Raw genomic sequence first — 17,943 nt, 5'->3', positions numbered from 1 at the left:
GAGACTTCATTTATCTTGTGGTAAAACTATACCTGCCAATTCAAACTTATATTTTGGTGAAAGTAACTCAACAGTAACACAAAACTAATGTAACACATTACATTTCAGAGACTGTAATATTGTAAATTATTCTGAAATGACAGTAATTGGTTATCTATAATGTAATACATTTTGGAAGTAATTTGCCAAACACTGCAAGTTAGGAATACAAAATATTTTGAAAAAATTATGTATTAAATTGGATAAAGATTACTTTATTGATCCCAGTATGTTTTTTAACAGCAATATGTACTGGTATTTTAATGCAGGCTTAAAAAAAACAAAACAAAATTAAACAGTAAATCCACTGCTGAGTGAACACAAAAAGGTCATTGTAGCATTGTCAGCCGAATTTGGCGAAGATCGGCCATTAGGGGGCGCTATAGTCAACATATGTTTGCGTACACCACTTTGGGCCTTTTAAACCATTCTGAATCGAGCATGTCGTATACAACGCCAAACGGCACTTCTTAATACTAACTTCATAACTTCATAATCATAAATAGTGGAAGCGTAGGGTCTTTTGGAGCTAAAAGCTAACAGTTGCCCCTTTCTGCTGGTGTTTTCTTTGTCTTCCTAGCCCTTGCAGAAGGTTTTGCGTCCAGCCTTGAAGTCCAGAGTTTTTCGGTTATTTTTAAATTGATCCATACTGTTACATCCAAGATTGATACACCGTGAGTTGAAAGCCTACTGAGTGGAAAGCCTACTTTACGGCTTTATTATCGACTTAGTAGGCGCGCGCGCTCGTGTCGGCCGCTGTCCATTTCCTGAGGTTCTGAAATGCGAACAACTTTTGACTACTTTACGTTTTTTTTAAACGACGTGAAAAGCAGAGTAGACCTCGTGCATCGAACCTCTCGATATTCACCGACGTGTGCCCCCCCTACTCAACGCTTCGGGTCCCGCGTCGGCGCAGCTTCGCGCTTCTTCGGGCGCGACCGGCGCGGCTCCCGGGGGCGTCGCGGACGACCGGCGTGGTAGGCCGGCGGCGTAGGAGGCCGGTGGCGTGGTAGGCCGGCGGCGTAGGAGGCTGGCGGCGTAGGAGGCCGGCGGCGTCGGAGGCTGGCGGCTATGGAGGCGGGCGGCGTTGGGGGCGGGCGGCGTCGGAGGCTTGGGCCCCGTTCGTAACTGCTTGCAGTTCTAGTTAGGGGTCCAAGCCCGAGTCTGGAAGAAACGGCGTGTAGCAATAGCTACGCCGTTCGCACAGCAGGGCTGTGGAACCCTATTGTTTTTCTAAGGATTTTTTTTTTTATTAGGGGAAGAAACGGCGTCCAAGCAGGGGCTGTGGAACCCTATTGTTTTTCTAAGGAAGAAACGGAACCGTGTAGCAATAGCTACGCCGTTCGCACAGCAGGGCTGTGGAACCCTATTGTTTTTCTAAGGATTATTTTTATTATTCTTCTTCTCCGCCTAAAACTCCGACTGCAGCCTAAACCGTACATAGTGGGGAGTTGCCATTTTCAGGACTGGTCCCAAACCCCGCAACGACCTCAGGCGCAAAAATTCACCCATTTCCACAACTAGGTGGCGCTATAGCAGAAAAAACGCGTTTGGCCCCATAACTCCCAAACCGTACACCCGACATTCAAAAACAATACATCTACGCGTTCCCTGGATCCAACTGAATCACGTGATGTAGGCCACGCCCATTTCCGCCTGGACTTTTATGCCTTTAAAATCGCGATTTATCAAAAACCTACTTTTTCGAACTCCTCCGAGACCGTGCGTCCGATCTGCACGAAACTTGGAGCGTGGCATCTCCAGACTGGCCTGACTAAAAGTTATGGAAATAAATTTTATACGATAAAAATTGCGGATATAACGCACAAGCAAATTTGCGAAGCTAACTATGAAAACACCAACTTTGCCATATCTCAGCCAAAATGAAAGCTATCAACCCCAAACTTTAGATTATTCTTTGCCATGCCCCTCTGGAGGGACCCCATGCGTTTTACGAAAATTGGTCGCTATGGGGCGCTACAACTACAAAAAGTTTATATCTCATGAACGGCTCATCCGATTTATCTGAAAATTTGATTCGGGTACCATCTGGGGCCAATCCTGAGGCCATCCCTAGAATGGAGTACCGAGGGGTCAAAGTGGGCGTGGCCTATGGGACCCAATGTGACCCAACTCTAGATTCACCACTTACACTAATGTGAACAACTTTAAATTTACAGGGTAGATGGACAATGGGCCGTGGATCACACCTACCAAAAATTACACATGTGGACCACTAGGTGGCGCTGTAATGGTTTTTTGTCATTAACTCCCACAATACACATCACACATTAGAAATTCTTACATCCACGTGTTCCTTGAATCAAGCTGAATTGCCTGATATAGGCCCCGCCCATTTCCGCGCAAACGTTTTTTTCGCAGTATCGCGCAACGTGCAAAACCAACTTTCGCGAACTCGTCCTAGGCCGTTCGACCGATCTGCACGAAACCTGGTAGTTAGCATCTCCAGATGGACCTGACAAAAAGTTATGGAAATCGTTTTGCTACGTTGAAGTATGCCAATTTGACAACCAAACAAATTGTCCTAGATAGCTACGACACACGTATCATATCATATCTCGGTTAAATTTAAATTTATCACCAAATGACTTGAGATCCTTGTTCACCATTCCACTACGATACTGTGTACCAAATTTGGCGAAGATCGGCCTTTAGGGGGCGCCGTAAGTAAAGTTTATTTGTTTTCCCGCCAATTTTCTTAGTACATTTCAAAGGGAAATTTGCTATTGCAATATCTCTGCCACAGTAAAAGCAATCAACACAAAATTTGTGGTGCTCTTTCGGGATGGCTTTCTGAGGCGCTGTACCAAATTTGGCGAAGATCGGCCTTTAGGGGCGCTATAAGCAACGTTTATTTGTTTCGCCCACTTACTCAATGCATTTAAATGGGAAATTTGCAATTGCAATATCTCTGCCACAGTAAAAGCAATCAACACAAAATTTGTGGTGCTCTGTCGGCATGGCGTCCCGGGCGTTCTACCAAATTTGGCGAAGATCAACCTTTAGGGGCGCTATAAGCAACGTTTATTTGTTTCGCCCACTGACTCAATGCATTTAAATGGGAAATATGCAATTGCGATATCTCTGCCACAGTAAAAGCAATCAACACAAAATTTGTGGCGCTCGCTCGGCATGGCGTTCCGAGGCGCTGTACCAAATTTGGCGAATTTGGTCCATAACTTTTGGACCACCACCCTCTCAGTCACTCTCTCATTTCTCTCTGCTGTCCCCTGTGGTCAGGGGGGTTAAGAAGTTTGTTTATAGTAGAAATTGTTAAAAGCAGTCTGTGCATGCATGGAGCGAACTGTTAACCACTACATTTTCAAAAGCAGAGTACCGCAGACCTCGCGCATCAAACCTCTCGATATTCACCGACGTGTGCCCCCCCTACTCAATGCTTCGAGTCCCGCATCGGCGCAGCTTCGCGCTTCTTCGCTTGCGACTGGCGCGGCTCCGGGGGCATCGCGGACGGCGGGCATCGGGCGCGAATGGCGTCGGGGCGGACGGCGTCGGAGGCTGGCGGCGGCTGGCGGCGTGGAGGCTGGCGCTATGGAGACGGCGGCGTCGGAGGCTGGGCCCCGCTCATAACTGCTTGCGTTCTAGTTAGGGGTCCAGGCTTGAAGAAACCCGTTCAATACTGCTTGCAGTTCCCTATTGTTTTTCTAGTTTTTTTTAGGTCCAAGCCCGGAGTCTGGAAGAAACGGCGTGTAGCAATAGCTACGCCGTTCACAACAGGGCTGTGGAACCCTATTGTTTTTCTAAGGATTTTTTTTATTATTCTTCTTCTTCTCCGCCTAAAACTCCGACTGCAGCCTAAACCGTACATAGTGGGGAGTTGCCATTTTCAGGACTGGTCCCAAACCCCGCAACGACCTCAGGCGCAAAAATTCACCCATTTCCACCACTAGGTGGCGCTATAGCAGAAAAAACGCGTTTGGCCCCATAACTCCCAAACCGTACACCCGACATTCAAAAACAATACATCGACGCGTTCCCTGGATCCAAATGAATCACGTGATATAGGCCACGCCCATTTCCGCCTGGACTTTTATGCCTTTAAAATCGCAATTTATCAAAAACCTACTTTTTCGAACTCCTCCTAGACCGTGCGTCCGATCTGCACGAAACTTGGACCGTGGCATCTCCAGACTGGCCTGACTAAAAGTTATGGAAATAAATTTTATACGATAAAAATTGCGGATATAACGCACAAGCAAATTTGCGAAGCTAACTATGAAAACACCAACTTTGCCGTATCTCAGCCAAAATGAAAGCTATCAACCCCAAACTTTAGATTATTCTTTGCCATGCCCGTCTGGAGGGACCCCATGCGTTTTACGAAAATTGGTCGCTATGGGGCGCTACAACTACAAAAAGTTTATATCTCATGAGCGGCTCATCCGATTTATACGAAATTTGATTCGTACCATCTGGGGCCAATCCTGAGGCCATCCCTAGAATGGAGTACCGAGGGGTCAAAGTGGGCGTGGCCTATGGGACCCAATGTGACCCAACTCTAGATTCACCACTTACACTAATGTGAACAACTTTAAATTTACAGGGTAGATGGACAATGGGCCATGGATCACACCTACCAAAAATTACACATGTGGACCACTAGGTGGCGCTGTAATGGTTTTTTGTCATTAACTCCCACAATACACATCACACATTAGAAATTCTTACATCCACGTGTTCCTTGAATCAAGCTGAATTGCCTGATATAGGCCCCGCCCATTTCCGCGCAAACGTTTTTTCGCGCAGTATCGCGCACGCGTGCAAAACCAACTTTCGCGAACTCGTCCTAGGCCGTTCGACCGATCTGCACGAAACCTGGTAGTTAGCATCTCCAGATGGACCTGACAAAAAGTTATGGAAATCGTTTTGCTACGTTGAAGTATGCCAATTTGACAACCAAACAAATTGTCCTAGATAGCTTCGACACACGTATCATATCATATCTCGGTTAAATTTAAATTTATCACCAAATGACTTGAGATCCTTGTTCACCATTCCACTACGATACTGTGTACCAAATTTGGCGAAGATCGGCCTTTAGGGGCGCCGTAAGTAAAGTTTATTTGTTTTCCCGCCAATTTTCTTAGTACATTTCAAAGGGAAATTTGCTATTGCAATATCTCTGCCACAGTAAAAGCAATCAACACAAAATTTGTGGTGCTCTTTCGGGATGGCTTTCTGAGGCGCTGTACCAAATTTGGCGAAGATCGGCCTTTAGGGGGCGCTATAAGCAACGTTTATTTGTTTTTAACTCAATGCATTTAAATGGGAAATTTGCAATTGCAATATCTCTGCCACAGTAAAAGCAATCAACACAAAATTTGTGGTGCTCGCTCGGCATGGCGTCCCGAGGCGTTCTACCAAATTTGGCGAAGATCAACCTTTAGGGGCGCTATAAGCAACGTTTATTTGTTTCGCCCACTGACTCAATGCATTTAAATGGGAAATTTGCAATTGCAATATCTCTGCCACAGTAAAAGCAATCAACACAAAATTTGTGGCGCTCGCTCGGCATGGCGTTCCGAGGCGCTGTACCAAATTTGGCGAATTTGGTCCATAACTTTTGGACCACCACCCTCTCAGTCACTCTCTCATTTCTCTCTGCTGTCCCCTGTGGTCAGGGGGGTTAAGAAGTTTGTTTATAGTAGAGAATTGTTAAAAGCAGTCTGTGCATGCATGGAGACGAACTGTTAACCACTACATTTTCAAAAGCAGAGTACCGCAGACCTCGCGCATCAAACCTCTCGATATTCACCGACGTGTGCCCCCCCTACTCAATGCTTCGAGTCCCGCATCGGCGCAGCTTCGCGCTTCTTCGCTTGCGACTGGCGCGGCTCCGGGCGTCGCGGACGGCATCGGGCATCGGAGGCGGAATGGCGTCGGAGGCGGACGGCGTCGGAGGCTGGCGGCGATGGAGGCTGGCGGCGTCCCCCTATTGAGGCTGGCGGCTCTGGAGGGGTCCAAGCCCGAGTCTGGAAAAGCGGTGTGTAGCAATAGCTACGCCCGTTCGCTGTAGCAGGGCTGTGGAACCCTATTGTTTTTCTAAGGATTTTTAGGGGTCAAGCCGAGTCTGGGGTCCAAGCCGGCCGGAGGTCTTGGGGAGGCTTGGGCCCGTTCATAACTGCTTGCAGTTCTAGTTTTTTCTTATTATTCTTCTTCTTCTTTTTATTATTCTTCTTCTCCGCCTAAAACTCCGACTGCAGCCTAAACCGTACATAGTGGGGAGTTGCCATTTTCAGGACTGGTCCCAAACCCCGCAACGACCTCAGGCGCAAACATTCACCCATTTCCACCACTAGGTGGCGCTATAGCAGAAAAAACGCGTTTGGCCCCATAACTCCCAAACCGTACACCCGACATTCAAAAACAATACATCGACGCGTTCCCTGGATCCAAATGAATCACGTGATATAGGCCACGCCCATTTCCGCCTGGACTTTTATGCCTTTAAAATCGCAATTTATCAAAAACCTACTTTTTCGAACTCCTCCGAGACCGTGCGTCCGATCTGCACGAAACTTGGACCGTGGCATCTCCAGACTGGCCTGACTAAAAGTTATGGAAATAAATTTTATACGATAAAAATTGCGCATATAACGCACAAACAAAATTTGCGTAGCTAACTAAGAAAACACCAACTTTGCCATATCTCAGCCAAAATGAAAGCTATCAACCCCAAACTTTAGATTATTCTTTGCCATGCCCCTCTGGAGGGACCCCATGCGTTTTAAGAAAATTGGTCGCTAGGGGGCGCTACAACTACAAAAAAGTTTATATCTCATGAACGGCTCATCCGATTTATACGAAATTTGATTCGTACCATCTGGGGCCAATCCTGAGGCCATCCCTAGAATGGAGTACCGAGGGGTCAAAGTGGGCGTGGCCTATGGGACCCAATGTGACCCAACTCTAGATTCACCACTTACACTAATGTGAACAACTTTAAATTTACAGGGTAGATGGACAATGGGCCATGGATCACACCTACCAAAAATTACACATGTGGACCACTAGGTGGCGCTGTAATGGTTTTTGTCATTAACTCCCACAATACACATCACACATTAGAAATTCTTACATCCACGTGTTCCTTGAATCAAGCTGAATTGCCTGATATAGGCCCCGCCCATTTCCGCGCAAACGTTTTTTCGCAGTATCGCCATAGCGTGCAAAACCAACTTTCGCGAACTCGTCCTAGGCCGTTCGACCGATCTGCCGCGAAACCTGGTAGTTAGCATCTCCAGATGGACCTGACAAAAAGTTATGGAAATCGTTTTGCTACGTTGAAGTATGCCAATTTGACAACCAAACAAATTGTCCTAGATAGCTACGACACACGTATCATATCATATCTCGGTTAAATTTAAATTTATCACCAAATGACTTGAGATCCTTGTTCACCATTCCACTACGATACTGTGTACCAAATTTGGCGAAGATCGGCCTTTAGGGGGCGCCGTAAGTAAAGTTTATTTGTTTTCCGCCAATTTTCTTAGTACATTTCAAAGGGAAATTTGCTATTGCAATATCTCTGCCACAGTAAAAGCAATCAACACAAAATTTGTGGTGCTCTTTCGGGATGGCTTTCTGAGGCGCTGTACCAAATTTGGCGAAGATCGGCCTTTAGGGGCGCTATAAGCAACGTTTATTTGTTTAGCCCACTTACTCAATGCATTTAAATGGGAAATTTGCAATTGCAATATCTCTGCCACAGTAAAAGCAATCAACACAAAATTTGTGGTGCTTCTACCAAATTTGGCGAATCGACATGGCGTCCCGGCGTTCTACCAAATTTGGCGAAGATCATAAGCAACGTTTATTTGTTTCGTGACTCAATGCATTTAAATGGGAAATTTGCAATTGCGATATCTCTGCCACAGTAAAAGCAATCAACACAAAATTTGTGGCGCTGCTCGGCATGGCGTTCCGAGGCGCTGTACCAAATTTGGCGAATTTGCAATTTGGTCCATAACTTTTGGACCACCACCCTCTCAGTCACTCTCTCATTTCTCTCTGCTGTCCCCTGTGGTCAGGGGTTAAGAAGTTTGTTTATAGTAGAGAATTGTTAAAAGCAGTCTGTGCATGCATGGAGACGAACTGTTAACCACTACATTTTCAAAAGCAGAGTACCGCAGACCTCGCGCATCAAACCTCTCGATATTCACCGGCGTGTGCCCCCCCCTCAAATGCTTGGAGTCCCGCATCGGGCGCAGCTTCGCTTCTTGGGCGCGACTGGCGCGCTCCGGGGCATCGCGGACGGCGGGCATCGGAGGCGAACGCGTCGGGCGGGCGGAGGCTGGCGGCGCCGGAGGCTGGCGGCGTCGGAGGCTGGCGGCTATGGAGGCGGAGGCTGGCCCGTTCATAACTGGCAGTTCTAGTTAGGGCCGCGTCTGGAGGCTTGGGCCCCGTTCATAACTGCTGTGGAACCCTATTGTTTTCTAGTTTTATTTTATTATTCTTCTTCTTCTCCGCCTAAAACTCCGACTGCAGCCTAAACCGTACATAGTGGGGAGTTGCCATTTTCAGGACTGGTCCAAAACCCCGCAAGGACCTCAGGCGCAAAAATTCACCCATTTCCACCACTAGGTGGCGCTATAGCAGAAAAAACGCGTTTGGCCCCATAACTCCCAAACCGTACACCCGACATTCAAAAACAATACATCGACGCGTTCCCTGGATCCAAATGAATCACGTGATATAGGCCACGCCCATTTCCGCCTGGACTTTTATGCCTTTAAAATCGCGATTTATCAAAAACCTACTTTTTCGAACTCCTCCTAGACCGTGCGTCCGATCTGCACGAAACTTGGACCGTGGCATCTCCAGACTGGCCTGACTAAAAGTTATGGAAATAAATTTTATACGATAAAAATTGCGCATATAACGCACAAGCAAATTTGCGTAGCTAACTAAGAAAACACCAACTTTGCCATATCTCAGCCAAAATGAAAGCTATCAACCCCAAACTTTAGATTATTCTTTGCCATGCCCCTCTGGAGGGACCCCATGCGTTTTAAGAAAATTGGTCGCTAGGGGGCGCTACAACTACAAAAGTTTATATCTCATGAGCGGCTCATCCGATTTATCACGAAATTTGATTCGTACCATCTGGGGCCAATCCTGAGGCCATCCCTAGAATGGAGTACCGAGGGGTCAAAGTGGGCGTGGCCTATGGGACCCAATGTGACCCAACTCTAGATTCACCACTTACACTAATGTGAACAACTTTAAATTTACAGGGTAGATGGACAATGGGCCATGGATCACACCTACCAAAAATTACACATGTGGACCACTAGGTGGCGCTGTAATGGTTTTTGTCATTAACTCCCACAATACACATCACACATTAGAAATTCTTACATCCACGTGTTCCTTGAATCAAGCTGAATTGCCTGATATAGGCCCCGCCCATTTCCGCGCAAACGTTTTTTTCGCAGTATCGCGCAACGTGCAAAACCAACTTTCGCGAACTCGTCCTGGGCCGTTCGACCGATCTGCCGAAACCTGGTAGTTAGCATCTCCAGATGGACCTGACAAAAAGTTATGGAAATCGTTTTGCTACGTTGAAGTATGCCAATTTGACAACCAAACAAATTGTCCTAGATAGCTACGACACACGTATCATATCATATCTCGGTTAAATTTAAATTTATCACCAAATGACTTGAGATCCTTGTTCACCATTCCACTACGATACTGTGTACCAAATTTGGCGAAGATCGGCCTTTAGGGGGCGCCGTAAGTAAAGTTTATTTGTTTTCCCGCCAATTTTCTTAGTACATTTCAAAGGGAAATTTGCTATTGCAATATCTCTGCCACAGTAAAAGCAATCAACACAAAATTTGTGGTGCTCTTTCGGGATTGCTTTCTGAGGCGCTGTACCAAATTTGGTGAAGATCGGCCTTTAGGGGGCGCTATAAGCAACGTTTATTTGTTTCGCCCACTGACTCAATGCATTTAAATGGGAAATTTGCAATTGCGATATCTCTGCCACAGTAAAAGCAATCAACACAAAATTTGTGGCGCTCGCTCGGCATGGCGTTCCGAGGCGCTGTACCAAATTTGGCGAATTTTAGGTCCATAACTTTTGGACCACCACCCTCTCAGTCACTCTCTCATTTCTCTCTATTCACAATATCTCTGCCACAGTAAAAGCAATCAACAAAAATTTGTGATCCTCGCCTCGGCATGGCGCTCCGGTGTCCCCTGTGGTCAATCAACACAAAATTTGTTTATAGTAGAGAATTGTTAAAAGCAGTTCACCGTCCATGCATGGAGACCAACCCTTAAGTCACTCTCATTTTCTGCTGTCCCCTGTACCGGGGACCTCGTTTATAGTATCAAACCTCTCTGTGCATTCACCGAGCGAACTGTTAACCACTAATGCTTCAAAAGTCCCGTACCGGCGCGACCTCGCGCCGCTGGGCGCGAACCTGGCGGATTCACCGGGGCGCCCCCTACTCAATGCGAGTCCCGCATCGGAGGCGACTGCTTGCAGCGCTTCTTACCGCGGACTGGCGCCGGAGGCTGGCGCGGACGGCGGGCTGGCGGCCGGAGGGGGCGGAGGCTGGCCGGCTGGAGGCGGCGTAGCAATAGCTGGAGGCGTCAGGGCCCTATTGTTTTCTAAGGATTTTTTAGGGGTCCAAGTGGAAAAACCCCGTCATAACTGCTTGCAGTTCTAGTTTTTTTTCTTCTTCTTCTTCCGCCTAAAACTCCGACTGCAGCCTAAACCGTACATAGTGGGGAGTTGCCATTTTCAGGACTGGTCCAAAACCCCGCAAGGACCTCAGGCGCAAAAATTGACCCATTTCCACCCCTAGGTGGCGCTATAGCAGACAAAAACGCGTTTGGCCCCATAACTCCCAAACCGTACACCCTACATTCAAAAACAATACATCTACGCGTTCCCTGGATCCAACTGAATCACGTGATATAGGCCACGCCCATTTCCGCCTAGACTTTTATGCCTTAAAAATCGCAATTTATCAAAAACCTACTTTTTCGAACTCCTCCGAGACCGTGCGTCCGATCTGCACGAAACTTGGACCGTGGCATCTCCAGACTGGCCTGACTAAAAGTTATGGAAATCAATTTTATACGATAAAAATTGCGCATATAACGCACAAACAAATTTGCGTAGCTAACTAAGAAAACACCAACTTTGCCATATCTCAGCCAAAATGAAAGCTATCAACCCCAAACTTTAGATTATTCTTTGCCATGCCCCTCTGGAGGGACCCCATGCGTTTTAAGAAAATTGGTCGCTAGGGGGCGCTACAACTACAAAAAGTTTATATCTCATGAACGGCTCATCCGATTTATACGAAATTTGACGGGTACCATCTGGGGCCAATCCTGAGGCCATCCCTAGAATGGAGTACCGAGGGGTCAAAGTGGGCGTGGCCTATGGGACCCAATGTGACCCAACTCTAGATTCACCACTTACACTAATGTGAACAACTTTAAATTTACAGGGTAGATGGACAATGGGCCATGGATCACACCTACCAAAAATTACACATGTGGACCACTAGGTGGCGCTGTAATGGTTTTTTGTCATTAACTCCCACAATACACATCACACATTAGAAATTCTTACATCCACGTGTTCCTTGAATCAAGCTGAATTGCCTGATATAGGCCCCGCCCATTTCCGCGCAAACGTTTTTTCGCAGTATCGCGCAACGTGCAAAACCAACTTTCGCGAACTCGTCCTAGGCCGTTCGACCGATCTGCACGAAACCTGGTAGTTAGCATCTCCAGATGGACCTGACAAAAAGTTATGGAAATCGTTTTGCTACGTTGAAGTATGCCAATTTGACAACCAAACAAATTGTCCTAGATAGCTACGACACACGTATCATATCATATCTCGGTTAAATTTAAATTTATCACCAAATGACTTGAGATCCTTGTTCACCATTCCACTACGATACTGTGTACCAAATTTGGCGAAGATCGGCCTTTAGGGGCGCTCTAAGCAAAAGTTTATTTGTTTTCCGCCAATTTTCTTAGTACATTTCTAATGGGAAATTTGCTATTGCAATATCTCTGCCACAGTAAAAGCAATCAACACAAAATTTGAGGTGCTTTGGGATGGTTCTGCTCTTTTATTTGTTTTGCGCCCACTTACTCAATGCATTTAAATGGGAAAATTGCAATTGCAATTCTCTGCCACAGTAAAAGCAATCAACACAAACTTTGTGGTGCTTTCGCTGTGGCCCCCGAGGCGTTCTACCAAATTTGGCGAAGATCGGCCTTTAGGGGCGCTATAAGCAACGTTTATTTGTTTTCCCCCAATTTTCAATACATTTCTATGGGAAATTTGCTATTGCAATATCTCTGCCACAGTAAAAGCAATCAACACAAAATTTGTGGTGCTCTTTTCGGGATTGCGTCCGAGGCGTTCTACCAAATTTGGCTGAGATCGGCCTTTAGTGGGCGCTATAAGCAACGTTTATTTGTTTCGCCCACTGACTCAATGCATTTAAATGGGAAATTTGCAATTGCGATATCTCTGCCCCAGTAAAAGCAATCAACACAAAATTTGTGGCGCTCGCTCGGCATGGCGTTCCGGGCGCTGTACCAAATTTGGCGAATTTGGTCCATAACTTTTGGACCACCACCCTCTCAGTCACTCTCTCATTTCTCTCTGCTGTCCCCTGTGGTCAGGGGGGTTAAGAAGTTTGTTTATAGTAGAGAATTGTTAAAAGCAGTCTGTGCATGCATGGAGACGAACTGTTAACCACTACATTTTCAAAAGCAGAGTACCGCAGACCTCGCGCATCAAACCTCTCGATATTCACCGACGTGTGCCCCCCCCTACTCAATGCTTGGGTCCCGCATCGGCGCGCAACCGCGCTTCTTGGGCGCGACTGGCGCGGCTCCGGGCGTCGCGGACGACGGGCATCGGGCCGAATAGCGTCGGAGGGGCGGGACGGCGGCCGGAGGCTGGCGGCGATGGAGGCTGGCGGCGTCGGAGGCTGGCGGCTATGGAGTTCTAGTTAGGGTCGCCGGGAGGCTTGGGCCCGTTCATAACTGCTTGCAGTTCTAGTTTTTTATTCTTCTTCTTCTTCCGCCTCCTAAACTCCGACTGCAGCCTAAACCGTACATAGTGGGGAGTTGCCATTTTCAGGACTGGTCCCAAACCCCGCAACGACCTCAGGCGCAAACATTCACCCATTTCCACCACTAGGTGGCGCTATAGCAGAAAAAACGCGTTTGGCCCCATAACTCCCAAACCGTACACCCGACATTCAAAAACAATACATCGACGCGTTCCCTGGATCCAAATGAATCACGTGATATAGGCCACGCCCATTTCCGCCTGGACTTTTATGCCTTTAAAATCGCGATTTATCAAAAACCTACTTTTTCGAACTCCTCCGAGACCGTGCGTCCGATCTGCACGAAACTTGGACCGTGGCATCTCCAGACTGGCCTGACTAAAAGTTATGGAAATAAATTTTATACGATAAAAATTGCGCATATAACGCACAAGCAAATTTGCATAGCTAACTAAGAAAACACCAACTTTGCCATATCTCCGCCAAAATGAAAGCTATCAACCCCAAACTTTAGATTATTCTTTGCCATGCCCCTCTGGAGGGACCCCATGCGTTTTAAGAAAATTGGTCGCTAGGGGGCGCTACAACTACAAAAAGTTTATATCTCATGAACGGCTCATCCGATTTATACGAAATTTGATTCGTACCATCTGTGCCCAATCCTGAGGCCATCCCTAGAATGGAGTACCGAGGGGTCAAAGTGGGCGTGGCCTATGGGACCCAATGTGACCCAACTCTAGATTCACCACTTACACTAATGTGAACAACTTTAAATTTACAGGGTAGATGGACAATGGGCCGTGGATCACACCTACCAAAAATTACACATGTGGACCACTAGGTGGCGCTGTAATGGTTTTTGTCATTAACTCCCACAATACACATCACACATTAGAAATTCTTACATCCACGTGTTCCTTGAATCAAGCTGAATTGCCTGATATAGGCCCCGCCCATTTCCGCGCAAAACGTTTTTTTCGCAGTATCGCGCAGCGTGCAAAACCAACTTTCGCGAACTCGTCCTGGGCCGTTCGACCGATCTGCACGAAACCTGGTAGTTAGCATCTCCAGATGGACCTGACAAAAAGTTATGGAAATCGTTTTGCTACGTTGAAGTATGCCAATTTGACAACCAAACAAATTGTCCTAGATAGCTACGACACACACGTATCATATCATATCTCGGTTAAATTTAAATTTATCACCAAATGACTTGAGATCCTTGTTCACCATTCCACTACGATACTGTGTACCAAATTTGGCGAAGATCGGCCTTTAGGGGCGCCGTAAGTAAAGTTTATTTGTTTTCCCGCCAATTTTCTTAGTACATTTCAAAGGGAAATTTGCTATTGCAATATCTCTGCCACAGTAAAAGCAATCAACACAAAATTTGTGGTGCTCTTTCGGGATGGCTTTCTGAGGCGCTGTACCAAATTTGGCGAAGATCGGCCTTTAGGGGGCGCTATAAGCAACGTTTATTTGTTTCGCCCACTTTATTTAAATGGGAAATTTGCAATTGCAATATCTCTGCCACAGTAAAAGCAATCAACACAAAATTTGTGGTGCTCGCTTCGGCATGGCGTCGGGCGCAAATTTGGCGAAGATCGGCCTTTGAATCAATGCATTTAAATGGGAAATATGCAATTGCGATATCTCTGCCACAGTAAAAGCAATCAACACAAAATTTGTGGCGCTCGCTCGGCATGGCGTTCCGGGCGCTGTACCAAATTTGGCGTTTGGTCCATAACTTTTGGACCACCACCCTCTCAGTCACTCTCTCATTTCTCTCTGCTGTCCCCTGTGGTCAGGGGGGTTAAGAAGGTTGTTTATAGTAGAGAATTGTTAAAAGCAGTCTGTGCATGCATGGAGACGAACTGTTAACCGCTACATTTTCAAAAGCAGAGTACCGCAGACCTCGCGCATCAAACCTCTCGATATTCACCGACGTGTGCCCCCCCCTACTCAATGCTTGGAGTCCCGCATCGGCGCAGCTTCGCGCTTCTTCGGGCGCGACTGGCGCGGCTCCGGGGGCGTCGCGGACGACGGGCATCGGAGGCGAATGGCGTCGGAGGCGGACGGCGTCGGAGGCTGGCGGCGATGGAGGCTGGCGGCGTCGGAGGCTGGCGGCTATGGAGACGGGCGGCGTCGGAGGCTTGGGCCCCGTTCATAACTGCTTGCAGTTCTAGTTATTATTATTATTATTATTATTATTATTATGACATTATCATTATATTAGATGCAAATGGTCTCTCGATGACAATATTATCGTTTATCGCAATAATTTCTGGGACAATTTATCGTCCAGCAAAATTTGTTATCGTGACAGGCCTAAGATTGATCCTTGTGTTTTGGGTAAACTTAAGTCCAATCAAAGAAGGCATGGGAATTAATAAATTGGAGTCAGATTTGACAGGCCTTACGGCCCTACTTTAGACATATTCCCTCTACAACACGCACAGCTGGAGTGGTGCCCCACCACAGCCTGATAAACATGAATGCAGTGACCATCATCTTGCTTTATTGCTCAGCCTGCACCATAAAATAAGTATGACAACTGCCACAAAATTGTCCATTTATCATAATATAGCTCACCAAAAATAAGCCTTTTTAAACTGCAGCCCCTCTTGGAGCTGACACTAAAACGGGCCCAGTAGTGAATTTCCCACCAAAAATTACCTCTATCCATCACATCTGCTGTTACTATAGTATACTATTTATTGTTAAGTTATCCCATAAATAGACCAAAATCAGCAATGCGTTTGTCCAGCTCTCAGCACTTCTTTACCTTTCTGTGCTCATACATTCCTACTAAATACCATGAATCTTTAAAAATGGGCAAATAAAACAGCTGGGCATTGTAGTATTTAGCTAACATTACTCAAACAGGAGTACGACTTTTAGGGACTGAAATAGTCCATAACTGTTTTAACATATGTACCCATGGACTCCCTTGAAAGCAGCGATACTACTGAGTGAATTATCCTGGGGTAATAAAGTAAATTGAATGAGTCTGGGTCAATGGTCCTGTCAATCATTATAACTGATTGAGTCATGATTAAAGGGTTAAACAGTCAGATGCCAACATTAACAAGTATGCACACTGACTGATCCAATATTAATCTGTATGCAGGTCACTAAATGTAAAGAACTCTGTGCCGATACAGTGAATGAAATTGTATACAGAATAAAATGATGAAAGTTGAGATTGTATTTGTACTTAGGCTAGTAGTAGTAGGGTAGTAATGTTTTTACTGTAAAATTTTGCCATTATTAATGTCTTAGATGGATAATGCAAATTACTTTGAATTGTGTTTGTTTATTACATGAGTTTAAATGAACTCACCTTGCCTGCATATTGATGTATTTAAAGGGAGAACTGTATAAATTCAAATTCCTCCACCAAAGTTGTCCTTTGAGAAAAAAATCAGAAACCAAATGAGAATTTTCTTTACTTTTTTTTTTTGGGTTTTGAGATTTTATAAATTTTATTAATTCCAAGGAATACTGTTCGTGTATCCATCTATAGGTAGATGGAGACCTTATTTCGATAGAATACAGCCAATCAAATCTTCCATAAAGCAGTAATGTCAGTGTTCTATCTTAGGCAGAGCAGACAGTTATACTGAGCCAGACAGCAGCTACACAACACCCACATTAACTTTCCTGGTATGCCTCCTGTTTCCTGTCTCCTTTATATCTAACTTACAAACATGAATGGTGATGGCGCAGTGGATATGACACGTGCCTTTGGTGTGGGAGATCTGGGTTCGAGTCCCACTGCGATACATCAACCAATGTGTCCCTGAGCAAGACACTTAACCCCTAGTTGCTCCAGAGGCGTGCAACCTCTGACATATATAGCAATTGTAAGTCGCTTTGGATAAAAGCGTCAGCTAAATGTAATGAACACACATCTTGTCCTACACCTTCGCTTGGTGAACGATCCACCAATCAAACATTCACAGAGGAAAAGTGTACTGCTATCGTCTGTTTGCAGGCCAGATAACCACATATATAGCACTTCAAGCAGCATGTAAACATACCTGCAAGTGTTACTTTTGTCTTGTTAGATGCTGGTGGGGTCCTTACACTTCAACAGTACGAACCACAAGCTGTCTGCAAATGACATGTAGGCTACAGCAAAAGCTTGTTACGGTGGTTATGGTTTTCACTTTGTAAGTATGTGTATGTTGCAACATGTTGTCATGGAGACACCTTTTAAATGTGGGCAGATTCTGTCTCTGGCATTTTAACCTCCACTCAATTCCAACAAAAACAAAAAAGGTTATCTCAGAGATGGCCGTCAAACCATGCATGGGTCACGGTACATATGGTGGCCTACATATGGTGCTGCAGGTTGTTCCTTTTCTTATCCCTTCAAAAGTAACACTAGATGCCTCTGCCATGGTTAGAGTAACTACTGGTTTACTTTTGTAACACAGTGTAACAGCAGAAGGCTGCAATGAACTGATACATAGTCAAATAAAATATCTTACCACAGACATTAAGAGAATATTATAATATATCAAAAATATATAAGCCACTGCTATTGTAGCGTTAGTGTGTAGCCTATTTTTGTTATAAAATAATTTGATCGTGGATAGAGGAAGCCAAGAAGAGAAAACGGGAGAGTAACAGAAAACTGGCTTTAGAAGTTAATTTCCCGTGCATTAAAACGGCGGTGGTCTTATCATAAATATATAGGCTGAAATCGTATTACTTACTCAGAAGCTGAGAGGTGTAAGTTATTCTCTTCCTGATAGAGCCACTGACTGAGGAAGACAGGCGCGCGCGC

General features: G+C 45.7%; 1 protein-coding gene across 1 annotated transcript in view; it reads right to left on the bottom strand.

The window, feature by feature from the left end:
- The window catches only part of LOC114547351 (uncharacterized), a 60,927-nt gene extending 43,603 nt beyond the window's left edge, over window positions 1–17,324 (bottom strand). Inside the window, exon 1 of the mRNA XM_028566683.1 lies at window positions 17,192–17,324. The gene's annotated coding sequence lies outside the window, so the exon portion shown is untranslated. The remainder of the gene's footprint in view (window positions 1–17,191) is intronic.
- Between the last annotated feature and the right edge of the window lie 619 nt (window positions 17,325–17,943).

The sequence above is a fragment of the Perca flavescens genome, chromosome 20, assembly GCF_004354835.1.
Source record: "Perca flavescens isolate YP-PL-M2 chromosome 20, PFLA_1.0, whole genome shotgun sequence".
NCBI lineage: Eukaryota > Metazoa > Chordata > Actinopteri > Perciformes > Percidae > Perca > Perca flavescens.
Note: the sequence above shows the minus strand (reverse complement) of the source record. Positions and strands in the feature narration are given on the sequence as shown.